This window comes from Mesocricetus auratus, unplaced genomic scaffold (genome assembly GCF_017639785.1).
Source record: "Mesocricetus auratus isolate SY011 unplaced genomic scaffold, BCM_Maur_2.0 Super-Scaffold_100006, whole genome shotgun sequence".
NCBI lineage: Eukaryota > Metazoa > Chordata > Mammalia > Rodentia > Cricetidae > Mesocricetus > Mesocricetus auratus.
The window spans coordinates 66167178-66180874 of record NW_024429190.1 but is presented as its reverse complement, the minus strand read 5'-3'; the positions used below and the strand labels follow the sequence as shown (position 1 = coordinate 66180874).

The 13697-nt window shown below is 41.0% G+C and overlaps 1 protein-coding gene across 4 annotated transcripts in view; it reads right to left on the bottom strand.

The window, feature by feature from the left end:
* The window catches only part of Slc4a4 (solute carrier family 4 member 4), a 397268-nt gene that overhangs the window by 107340 nt on the left and 276231 nt on the right, over positions 1 to 13697 (bottom strand). The window lies entirely within an intron of this gene.

Here is a 13697-nt window from a genome sequence, read left to right as displayed (position 1 = left end):
GACAATGGAGAAGAGCAGTAAAGAAGAGGAAAACTAGGACTTCAGCAACAGCTGGAGAGAAAGGCTGAAATGATGACCAGGTGTTAGCAGCTGCATTCTAAGCTAGTGAAGGTTCCAACAGAATGACGCGTAAGAGTGGATCAAAGAACCTAGCACAACAGCCATGCTGGAAAACTGCAGTAAGAGTAGGTACAGGGGACATCAGGGAACCAACCAAACAATGAATCAGGGAGTGGACATTGGGAGCACTGACTGTTATGTTAAAATGTGTTGCTACAGAACAAAGATGAACAATGGAGAGGTCGGTGGAAGAGAGTACAAAATGGAAAGAAAGTTTAAAAGTGTGAATATCACAGTCCTTTAGAAAGTGAACAGAATGCGCTAATGGAGGCAGATTGCTGCTATAGGAACGGTAGAGAATAACTACAAAAATAACTGCAAACCAAACATCCTGGAACTACCGAGCAGGGGTGGTATCCGCATCACAGATAGAGGAGTCAACTGTACACAGGAACACAGCTTACAATCCTACCAAAAAAGCAGACTGGATGGGTTTAAACGTGGGTGATTTGAGAGACTTGCTAAGTGGTGATGAGGGCTTTTAAGGACTCGCATTTCTGCAGTGAACCAAAAGTGAGCTGATGGTGAGGGGGAGGGAAGTGTTTGGAGGATTAAGGAGAGTGCAAAGCCATTTTCTCTCTGAGTGAAGGCTGCTGGACACAGTTGGTCTGAAAGTTTGTCTAATACTCATTATTCCTCTATACAATTCAGGGGAATTATTTCAAGCAATAATGGATGGATAAAGATAAGAACTTGAAAAGACCACGCAAAAGGTTCAGACTTCTGATAAACACTTTCTACCCCCGATACATGTCTTATCCTTCAAGTCAAAAGCACCTGTGAGCTTAATTGTTTCTGCCATAGATTACTGTTAAGACGGGAGGTGGCAGGCATAGCTCAATATCCCCAATTAATAAGAAGGCTGTGTCAACATTTTCCTTTCAACCTCTACTTAAGAGTTTCTTAACTGGGGAAAATCTATGACATGGAAACTGGTCTCTAGAAGTCTATTAGCCTCCATCACCTTCCATTCCCCCCGTGTAAGAAGGTAGCCCTAAATAGAAAAAACAAAAGAGTTAGAACCAAGACATTGTGGGACCCAAAATAAATGTATAAATAAGTCAAAGCCGAGCACATATTCTTAGATATCCACAACATGGTTACTTTAAGCAGTATGGAATTTTCTAAAACTTCCACCACTTGGCATGACTATATTAAAAATATATTATAATCTCATTTATAAGAAATCTGTATAGAGCTAAAGATCATCTTGCTAGATGAAATAAATAAGACTCTGAGTACAAATATCACGTCTCTCACATCTAATATACACGATCTTGACTGAATTTTTATATACACGGGCATATGTATATAAAAATACAATGAGAACATAAAGAGGATGTGGTCTGAATGGAGGGATAGAGGGACTAAGAGAATGTAATAGGAGGGAGACAAACCACTGCATTTCTTCTGTCATATGCACAATATAGGTTTCATAGATACAGATACATACACACAAGGGGAGACTACTAGGGGATGGGAAGAGATCAGCAAGGAGGGAGGAAAGACAGAGGAAGGTAGGGGGCTGAATATGAACAGAGAACAATGGCATAGGTGTATGAAAGGATAATATAACCCCATTAATTTGTATACTAAAAAAGTTTTTTAAAGTACCTTTTTAACACACAGATATGAAATCAGCAGACCCATAAAAGGTCTAAAACCACCACAGGTCAAAATTCGTATGACCTAGGAAGTTAATGAGGGGTTCCTAATTACACAAAGCAGACTGGAGTGTGGCTGAGTGGCCACACACTAGCAAAATAGTCCTTCTTTATAGACACAGAATACAAAGCACTTAAGAATCTGACTGTCCAGCCCTGTATCTGCACTAGACTCCTGGCTAGAGATAGCCAGACATGCTGCCTGCAATCACCTATGGTTACATGGTCTCATGCTTCCGACCAAGGAGTATCCTTCGGAGTTCAGCACAGCTTGTTCTAACATCTCAGCCCACTTCCTTGGAAACTCCAGTAGTTGTTTCCGAATCACACTCACGTTAGATGTTCTGAAGAAGGTCAGACTGGTTCTTTGGAAATAAACTCAAGATCTACTTTAAGTATAATTCATTTGTAATAAATACCATGAGTGGGAGAAACAGGTTTTGTAGCAATGAAAATCAGATCAATAGACCATCAAACTGTCCAGAAAAGTTATGGAAACTTTTAGGGCTCAACTGCAACAACTGTGCAACTCACAAAACACTCAGAATATTCAGTCCACAAAATACTCAACAGTGTCTGGCTAGTTCTGTCACATTTTCACTGAGATTACTGGAGTCATATAAATCAGCCCTTAGATAAATCTTTCCTGCCTGAACATGCTCCTTGGGTGATCTTGTCAAGTCTCACGCTTTTTTTTTTTATCTTTTTTTAAAAATTTAAATTAGAAACAAGCTTACTTCACATGTCAATTCCAGCTCCTTCTCCCTTCCCTCCTCCCCTGCCTCCCCACCAGTTCCCCCAGCCCCCCTAGCCAATCCCCATTCTGCTCCCCAGGAAGGGTGAGGTCCTCCATGGGGGAATCTCGAGAGTCTGTCATTTCACCCAAGGCAGGGCCTAGCCCCCACCCCAATGTGTCTAGGCTGAGAGAGCATCCCTCCATGTGGGATGGGCACCCAAAGTTCATTTGTAGACCAGGGATAAATACTGATCTACTGATTGCCGAGGCCTCCTCACTGACACCCAAATTTAGGGGGTCTGGATCAGTCCCATGCTGGTCTCTCAACCAATGTTGTACTTGAAGTTCTAGCTAGAGGAATAAGACAACAAAAGGAGATCAAGGGAATAAGCCTTGGGCAGCAGATCAGTACCCATCCCAAGTATACACACGGACTTTGGACTCCAATAGAACAATGTGAGGTGCACTCTCACCCAGAACTCTTGGGAAAGGGTCTAGGCCCTGCCCTATATGAAATGACACACTATGGACACCCCCATGGAGGGCCTCACCCTCCCTGGAGAAATGAGAGGATAACGGGGGGGAGGGGAGGGCACGGGAGGAAGGGAGGGAATGGGAGAGGGACCTGGAACTGACTTGTGAAGCAACCTTGATTCTTATCTAAATTTAAACTGGAAAATAAAATTAAAAAATAGTGAAAAAAATTGTAAAAGAAGAAGTCAAACTTTCACTATTTGCAAATGATATGATAGTTTACATAAGTGACCTGAAAAACTCTACCAGGGAACTTCTACAGCTGATAATCACCTTCAGCAAAGTGGCCAGATACAAGATTAACTAAAAAAAATTATCAGTAGCCCTATTATATACAGATGATAAAAGGGCCAAGAAAGAAATCAGAGAAACATCACCCTTTACAATTACCACAAACAACATAAAATACCTTGGGGTAATGCTAACTAAACAAGTGAAAGAAGTTTGAGTCTTTAAAGAAAGAAATCAAAGAAGACACCAGAAGGTGGAAAGATCTTCCATGCTCTTGGATAGGTAGGATCAACGTAGTAAAAATGGCAATCTTGCCAAAAGCAATCTACAGATTCAATGCAATCCCCCTCAAAATCCCAGCACAGTTCTTCACATACCTTGAAAGAACAATTCTCAACTTTATATAGAAAAAGAAAAGACCCAGGATAGCCAAAACAACCCTGTTCAACAAAAAAAGTCTCATGCTTTTAAAATTCACCTACAGGCTGATGACTCACAAATACATACCTTCAGTCAGAACCTTTAACAAAACTCCAGATCCGCAACACCTCCATCTGGATTTCTACCACACATTTCATTCCCCACATCCAAAATGAGCCTCCCTAATACAGCTCTCCTCCTCCATTCCACCCACCCTCTGAAGCTCTCATTCTTCACTGCCTGCTGAACAGCAGCGATTCCATTCTTCTGTGCCTCAGACCCAAGACTTCACCGTCATCTTCAACCCTTCTCTTTCTTTTGTACCCAAGTCCATTCCGGCAGCAAATCCTGCTAAATCTACAATCGCACTGTATCTAGAATCCCATTGTTTCTTACCACCTTCAATGTCACCACCCTGGTCCATGCTGTGATCATTACCTATGTGGCATTGGCTTCCTGCCTGGATTGCCATTTTCTACCTTTGTTCCCCAACTACTAATGAAAGCAGCCAAATCAGGTATATCAGAAGCCAGATCACTTCATCCCTGTACTCAAAACCCTCAATTGGCTGCCACTTCGTTGGGTGAAGTCAAGACAATTATGAAAACCCCTGAGTCATCTAGAGGCCATAAGCTCCACACCCTGATCACCTTCCATTTTCTTCTGGTCTTTGCTGTAGCAACCATTCCAGCCTCCATATCTGCATCCTTACACCCCAGGCTTGCTCAGCTTAGGCCAGTCTTTCACAGCTGCTGTTTCCCTGGACAGGAAGATCGGTAGGGTTCCCTTCCTTAGTCCTTCACTATCTACTGAAAGTCACTTAATCAGTAGAGAGACTTTCCCTACCCCCCTCTCCCAACAACGATTTCCCATTCCACTCTCTGCCTTGATTATTGTTTCTTGTACTTATCAAACATGCCACATGGATCTTCATAACCTACCTCCCCACCCCAATACAAGCTCTCTATAGGTGAAATGATCATCTAATGTGCTCAGTGGTAGGTTCCCTATGTCTCAAAGAATACTTGAGAAGAAAGGTTGACAGTTGTTAAATGAATGAAAGGCAATTATTATTTCTACCCTTCCCCTTCTTTTTGTTTATATTTTTAACTTTTTCAATTTTATGTGTGTGTGTGTGTATATATGTATGTGTTTGTTTTTATGTATGTGGACATGTAGTAGTGTATGTCTGTGTGCATGTGTGTATGTGTTTGTTTTCATGTGCATGGACATATATGGGTGTGTGTGTGTGTGTGTTTGCTTTCATGTATGTGGGCATAGAGGAGTGTGTGTCTATTTATGAGTGTGTGTGTGTGTGTGTGTGTGTGAGTTTGCTTTTGTGTATGTGGACATACAGGGGTGTGTGTCTGTGTGTGTGCTTTCATGTATATGAACATATAGGGGTGTGTGTTTGCTTTTGTGTATGTGGAAATATAGGGGTGTGTGTGTGTGTGTGTGTGTGTGTGTGTGTGTGTGTGCTTTCATGTATATGAGCATATAGGAGTGTGTGTGTGCATACAGAGGCCAGCGGCTGCAGTTAGGAATGATTAGAAATCATCCTTGGTTGTTCATCCACATAACCAATCAACTCTCTCCCTCAGTTGGGTCGTTCAGTAAAAACCAGATCTTGCTAACTTGGCTAGTCTCACCAGCTGACTTACTCTGGTAATCCCCCATCTCAGCCTCCCGGGTGGAATAATAGGTGGGCTCACGCACCCACCTCTTAGGCACATAACTCTAGTCCCTGTGCTTCTACAGAGAGTGTTTTAACAGAGAGTCATCTGCACAGCCCTCCTCTTTATGAAGTCAGTCAGTCAGTCACATCCCACCTGGTCACAAAAGTAAATAAAGGGCCTCGATATGGGCCACTGTCACTAAAATCCTTCCCTAACAAGATATATTCATGACCCACATGAGAAAACAAATGTTTTTGTTTAAAAAAAACTTGTGTTTATATGTGTAAAACTCAACACCGTCCCAGTAAGTAGTGGTTGTTTCCTACCAGGCTGGAAGGGATATCTCAGGACCATCAAACCAGGGAAGGGAGAGGTCAGAACCAAAATCTAAACAAAAGCTGGAGAAAAAAAATGGGTGGAGAAAGGGCAGTTAAGGCCCTAGTCTTGCATGATGTCCTGCAGCCCCTCTAAGAATTCTGTCCCAGTTAAGGAAACCACTGCACCCCCCCCTTTCAGGCTTACATGACTCTATAGTGTGTTCCTCTCCAGTGCAGAGCCAGCTACAATAGTGTATCTGACAGATGAGCTGAGGAACACCAGGTTACATAAAACTGAATAAGCCTCTGCAGTAACCCTGTATGCCTCAGAGTGTCTCAGCTCCCACCAGCAGAAAAGGCACATTGTGGCATGAGAGCCAATCACAAAATGTTGCTTTGGATAGAAATGTTTTCCTCTTTCATCTAATCTTAGTCAAAATATATAGGTACCCGCAATGCTCTGGGTCTAACTGCAGGCACTGTGGAGAACACTTCTGAAATTCACAGTGTCATGAAGAAGCAAATTCAGAAATAGCTGGACTGAAAGAAGAAACATAAATAACATGGAAGTTACATTGTACAGTAGGAGGTCATAAGTCATAGCAGTCACACCCAGTAGCAAGGTTCAAGGAAGGTGCTTCTCTGAGTCAAAGCTTAAAAATCTACCCCATAATGTTGGCTTATCAAACACTGATTCACGTGTTATCTTTTTAAGGGATGAAACAATATCTGATAAAGGAAAATAAAATGTCTGAAGTATGAAAGCTGATTCTGGGCATATACAATAAACCTTGAACAATCATAAAATAGTAAGAGAAAATTGTACAGCTTAAACAGCAAGGCATCATGAAAGGCAATAACAGACCATGAGAATAAGAACAAAATACAAGGCTTATAATTCGGGCTAAAAGTCTCCCAATAAAATCATCTGGATCGAATTCCAAAGATAAAGGCTGACACATTCCTTCCTTATAGATCATTAGTTGTTTTTCCGAGGGAATGCCACGGCTGGATTGTATGCAGGGTCAAACACAAGAACACACACATTGCTGAGAAATCCCTTTAGCCAACCTTGATTTCAGAGAAACAGAATCCAAGCAGCTGCCTTTGGAACTACAATCACCGAAATATACTTTGGCTAGCTCAGCAATTTTGTGACTTTTTTTTTTCCTTTTGGCTTCTTTACCAGATTTTAATATAAGCAGCACATCCAGATGTGTGCATACTTTGAGTCCTTTAGAATGCATTCTTTCCTACAGAGTAATATCTTGCCCTAATTTCTTAGAGCTCTACAGCTTGCCCTCTGCTGTGTATGCTTACTCCCGCACGTTCCTGAATGTTCTTCCTGTCGCAATGATTTCTATGAACCCAGAAAGCACAGCACAGGTAGGTCAAGACACTGGAAATTGTGAACGGATAAAGCAGAATAAAGTAGACAATGAGAGATGACAGTTCTGCTCTGAGATAGGAAAGCTGTTCATCCCCTAAGGACAGTACCCCACAGCTCATGGCAACAAGCAAATCTTTCATTCCCCACTTAGATGTCAGTGTCTCCTACCCTGTTGAAGAAAAAGTAATTTGAAAAGTTAAGGTTTCCCAGATGGGACCAATCACACTATAACCCCTAAGTGATCTTCATTACTATAACCACTGAGGAACAGCATGACCTCAAACCCACTTTGATGCATACACACACCTAACAGAATCACCTTTGAGTAGATCCAACTTTCCCTTGGAAAGTGGCAGGTATTAAAAACTTTCTTTTTCTACAAACATGGCATGTACTCACTCATATATGGATTTTAGACATGGATCAAGGGAGTGTCAGCCTACAATCCTAGTGCCAGTGAGTATGGGAAACAGGGAGGTTCCCAAGAGATATGCATGATACCCCAGGAAAGTGGAATGAGGCAAGATCTCCTGAGCAGATTGGGAGAATCAGGGGAAGGGAGAGGGAACCAGGAGAAAGAGAGGGGGATAAGAGGAGGGGGAAAAGAAGGCATGGGGAAGCAGGAAGGTTGAGTTGGGGTAAGAATAGAGGAGAGAGCAGGATGAGAGATACCATAATAGATGGAGTCATTATAGGTTTGAGGAGAGAGTTGACATGAGTGAGATTTCCAGAGATCTACAAGGATAACAGCAACTGGAAAACTAAGCAATAGAAGAGAGACTACATTAATAGCTCCTCCCTGATGATAAAGTTGATGACTACCTTATATGCCATCCTAGAACCTTCACCCAGTGACTGATGGAAGCAGAGACAGATACCAACAGCTAAACACTGAACTGAACTCCAAGAACCCAGTGACAGAGATGGAGGAGTGATGAGCAAAGGGGTCAAGACCTTGCTGGTGAAACCCACAGACAGCTGACAGGACAAGGAGGAACTCTTGAACCCCAGACTGATGGCTGAGAGGCCAACAGGGAACTAACCCAGACTCCATGAATGCAGTGTCAGTGAGGAGGCCTCAGAAATCTCTGGGATCTTCAGTAGATCAATGTACAAATGAACTCTGGGAGCCCATTCTACATAGAGGGATGCTCTCTCAGCCTGGACACATGGGGAAGGGTCTAGGTCCTACCCTGGATGAAATGACAGACTCTGGAGATCCCCCAAAGAGGGCCTCACCCTCCCTGAGGAATGATGTGGGGGTTGGGTGGGGGGCTGGGGGAGTTGGTAGAAGGACAAGGGAGGGGGGGTGGGAGAGGGAGATGGGATTGACATGTGAGACATGCATGTTTCTAATTTAAATAAAAACATATATTGAGGGAAAAAACTTTCTTTTTCTCTCCCATAATTATTGCATTAAAATAATTACATCTAGGAAAATGTGGCTTCTCAACTCACCCCTCCTCGTGTCCACATACTGAAACTATCCTGCCTACCTAATCAAAGGGATTATTCTTGAAATTGCTATTAACATTTCTCTTTCTGTCCTCATTTTCTTAGTTTTAGTAGGTGATTTTCTTGTTTTCTTTTGGGAATCTCCAGGTGTTATTCTTCCCCAAACAAAATCATCTGTCAAGGTCAATGTCATTGTCTGTGCCCTGGTGCCATATCCTTCCCTGTAGATGATCTCTGTGGTTAGGGAGTTACCATGCATACTGATGTGCTCCTGATTTTCTCCACTTGTTATCCTATCATGGCATACCTGTCAGAAGTGCCTATTTTCAATCTCAAAAGTATCTTTCTTTAAAAGAAAAAATATATATAACCCCCTACATTTGCATCTCACTGGGATTTCATCAAGAAAAGTCTACTATACCATGTTATGTTATGTTATAATTATCTGTTATAGATATTTAACACTTAAAGAATACCAAAGCATGAGGGCACCTAGGTAAAACAGCCACTTGTGAATTATTTGTGTTTTCTGAGAATGCATCTATTCACTCTATGTAAAATATAAATTGTTATGACAAAAAACTCTACTGTCCAATCATTTTACTGTGTTCTGCCTCTGCCCATTACCTTCCCTATGCCTACAGAGAAGTAGCCAGATGAAACTTGGCAAATACAATGGATTTTTTTATTTCCAATGGGAGCTTCACAGCGCCTTAAAGACAATGCACACATTAGCTGCTTTCTCTTACACTGAAGCAGCACACTGGAAAGAAGAGACTCAGGGTGTTCATACCTGACTGACTAGTAGACTCTCTCTGTGTCATGGCCTCAGTTGTATATTTCTGCCATAATAGTTGACTATGAACCTATGAATTCTCCTACTTTAGGTTCTGCATGCCTGCTAGTACTTGGTTCACTACACAGAAGCAGAGCTTCCAGTCAGTATGATTCCAAACTAAAAACTTGCATAGTCCTTCTTCAACCCACATGTCAACCAGTAGAAAAATAAATGATGTCTGAAGGAATAGCATCATCCATAATAGTGAATTCTCTTTGTGGTGATATTTAGTTAGAAGTTACCAGGCTTATTAGTGAACCAGATCGACTGATTGTTATGCAAGAGAAACAAACAGAGACTAGCCATAGCCTTAAAGCAGAGCCACCCAGCAAAGATATTAGATACAAGCTTCAAAAAGACTTTATCACATCTGAAAATATTGATTATATGATATAGAATTTCAGCACAATGTATTGTAAAGGCAAATTAGTTGTCTTAGAGACTGAAATGTACCACTAGGTTGTTAATTACAATATTACTTATAATCTAAACCCTCAGAATATTCAAATGTAGAATGTGGCCATACCCAAGCATTCACTATAATTCATGGCCTTAATGGCAAGCCTTATAAAAGAAATGCTAAGATTTGTATGTATACATCAAGAAGGCAACAATACATGAGGGTTTGGGTATATGGCTCAATGAGGCACATGCCTAGAATGCACAAAGCCTTGGACCAGATCCCCATCCATTCAAATATACAACTAATGAAGGCAACAAACAAAATAATATATGAACTCTATAGAAGGCAAAAGGAAATAAAGAATAATTAAAAATCAATAAAAGTGAAAGCAAGCAAAGATATAAAGCCTAGCGGTTATATTTTATGATTTGACAGGTGTTGTCTTAGCTTATTTTTCTAAGGGAGTAAAACAAGCTGTTTCTTGAGAGTTTATAAAATCTAAACTATTTACCATTGCTTACACTGTTAATGGCAGTTACCATCTACGATGTAGTCTGAGGTTTCCAAAATACACAAAAGCTGAGAGCACATAAAGTCACTAAGTCAAAATGGCAGGAGGCTGTGAGATCCTGCTTTTACTTTTTAAAACACTCATCAACTTCTGTCTGTCCTTTTTTAAGAAATACAACTTCAAATAAAAACAAATGCCTGAAGGTGAAAAATTGGTTTTATAATTTTTCTTTCTAAATTTAGAAATCTCACCACCATTAATGCAAATGAGTCTGCAAGGCAACATGTTTACAAATGGCCATCAAGCTAAATATAACATGAAGTGGGTCTAATTTCCTAAACAGGATGAAATTTCAAGCAATGACCTCATTAAAGAATTTAAATTTCCAAGCCACATTTTGTGTCTGATATTATATAAAAAAAATAACACTGTTATTCAGGCAGTTAGTATTTAGTAATTTTAAAGCAAGTTTATTTGTTCTACTTTAACTGAATTCTTAGAGCTAACTTATGAAACATTTATTCTGTCATTTTAAAGATGAGGAAAACTGATGTCTAAAGGATGTAAGGGTCTCCACTAACTCAGTGAACTAAGTCACTAGGCCAGAACTTGAACACAGACCATCTGCCCAGGTCACTGCATGGTGAAATTCTTACATGTCTCACAAATACATTTGACTACCTCAATTTTAGAAGCTCTTGACATAAAAGTCTCCGAACCTCTCACATACTAAAACAGAGTTGAAACATCTGCAAGAATAACCTTTAATCACATTTTTAAAATGTTAATAGTATTTAACTGCATAAAATAAATGGTTCAGAGAGAGAAGCTGGGGTGAAGACAGCCAAAATTCAGAGACTAGCACTTAGAAAGGGCTTAAAGGAAAAGACGAACCTACAAACGCTGGATACTAGGTTAGGGGATTTTTTTTCAACCTTCTTTCCCTACATTGTATGTCATAAACTCCACAAATTGTAAATATGGGTTACCCACCCCATGTCTCAAAGATGCTATTCTGTGTGGTAATAAGTTTCCACCACCTACCTGCTCTGACTTCTTTTTATATGCTGCAGTTCCTGACTCTAGGCTGGCACTATGGGAAAGGTAAATCTGGTCCTGATTTCCTCCATCTCCCTGGACATTTCCTAGTCTGTCTTCTGTAACTGTATTTGACACAAGGCATCACTGACTACTATCTGTAACTCATAAGTACGTCTAAAAAGGTAAAGTATCTCTTTAAAAAACATCACATATTACTCAACTTTGTTACCCTGGTGCCTTGCAGTCTGAGCCTTGCAGAAAGGGCTCAGAAAACATTTAGCACAAAAATCCCAGGTTAATTTATTATCCTAGGTGAGTAACCCCAGGTTATAACATCAAAATGGAGATTCTCATAGCAGGTGATCCCCTAGGTGCTAGCAAATTGCAGAAAGGTAGGTCTTCAGTAATAAAGTGAAGGTGTTTTTGCTGTCCCAGAACAGGTAACCATGCATTGCAAACCAACACTAGCCAACGTCTTTCTTTAATTCCTGAAGAAGTACCTGATAGTGCTATCCTGTGCTGGAGTTTTCTCCACAAGCTTTTGAAAGGGATCCCTGCCTTTGGATACAAAGGGCTTCAATGATTATCTTTAAATCATTGATGATGATAATTGACAATGGTTACTAATATTCTTTCCTATCAGTGATCACTGCCCATGCACTGAGCCAGGAGTGCTTCATGCATCATTCTCACATTTTTGCAAACCCGCTATGATTTCTGGCTCCAATTTCCCATGAAGAAAGTGAGGTGGAGAGATTACAGTACCTTGAGTAAGATCATGAAAGGAGAAAAGGCTAAGCTAAGAGCCAGTTCAAAGGCTAGTCGTCTACCATCTTTGTAACCAGATAGAGCTGTCAGCAAATCTGGGCTCTTGCCCACACAAGGCGTGAGACCTTGGAAAAACTGCTTCATTGCTTTGAACTGAGTTTCCTCATTTGTAGAAAGGGCATCACAAAAGACTACCTCACAGAGCTGTGAAGAGGAGTAGAGGAGCTAATATTTGAATGCCCATGCACAATCAACACAATATTGAGTGAAGAAATGGAGCAGCTCTGAATCAAGACAGCCTCAGTGGCGCCTGGAGAGTGAGAACATGACAGAGAAACGAAAGGTAGACGGGGCGGAGTGCCTGTGTAAAGAGATGAAGAAGCAGAGTCTTGAATGGAGCACAGCAAAGGAAGTGAGGCTCTTCAAAAGCCCAACATTCCTCAATGCCAAAGGCAAACACTGCAGCAACCCTGGTGATTCACAGACACTTAAAGTGAACATCTGACTGGCACTCGGCGTACCTGTGTGACTGGCACTCAACATGCCTGTGCCCTTATTTAACCTACAGAACAGTCGCTAATAAAACCAGAGTTAGCATCTTCATCTGCAGACAGCACTTGCGAGTCAAGTGTTATGCTACAATGGAGAAGCTCCAAAGATTGTGCCAGAGGTAGCAGTATAGATATTCAATAAATGGTGACTCTGCAACTGCAACATAGTCTTAATATCACCCTCAAAAACCCAGGAAGAGGTGCTGAGCAAAATAAAGCTTCTCATTCCCAAAGGGATAAAATAAACTACGGCTTACACACCTCCACTTTAAATTCAAATATAACCTTCCAAATTTTAAAGAAATAACTCTTCTCCCAGCTTGGAGCTCCGTCTTAAAGCTGTGCAACTGCAGTTTGGAAACTCTCCAGGAGAGTTAATCATGCCACACTTAGAAAATATTGTAGAGAGTAACCCATGATGGGGTTACCACATCAGATAGATTGAAGGTTGGGGTGAGTGTGGGTGATTCAATACAACTACGGTATAAAATAGATATAATTCCTCATGATGACTGTATCATTGTATCTATCTGAATTCCCTCAAAATGGCACACTTGTCCTTGAACAACTGTGCTTAGCACAGCAAAGGGGGAGAAAAATTCTTTACTTCTAATTCTGGATCTACCTATTAATATCTAAAAGGCAGCGTTTGTTAATAATCTTCCCACTTCCGCCCCCAATAGAAAGATTTTAGACATAGGGCTCCTTTCATTGCCCGGCAACCTCTAGCTGCCATGAAGGAAGAAAGGTTGAGCAGGGAACAACCAGAGGAAGTCAAAACAAACAAACACAATTAGCATTGTGGGGTTAGTGCCTTTAAGGGAAAATTATAGTTTAAGGAGAAATGTTTTACATGTATTCTCCTCTGCACACACCCCAGCCAGGGTAACTAATAACACGCACAGACTATTCTGTCCAAAACAAGAAGTTCCAGGCATGACAGGTGGGAGGAGGAATCATCAGAGGTAACATAGGCAACCAAGAGTAGAAAGTTAAAGACTTGGGAAAACAAACACCCATGCAGAATGCTTTTCTTGTGGTA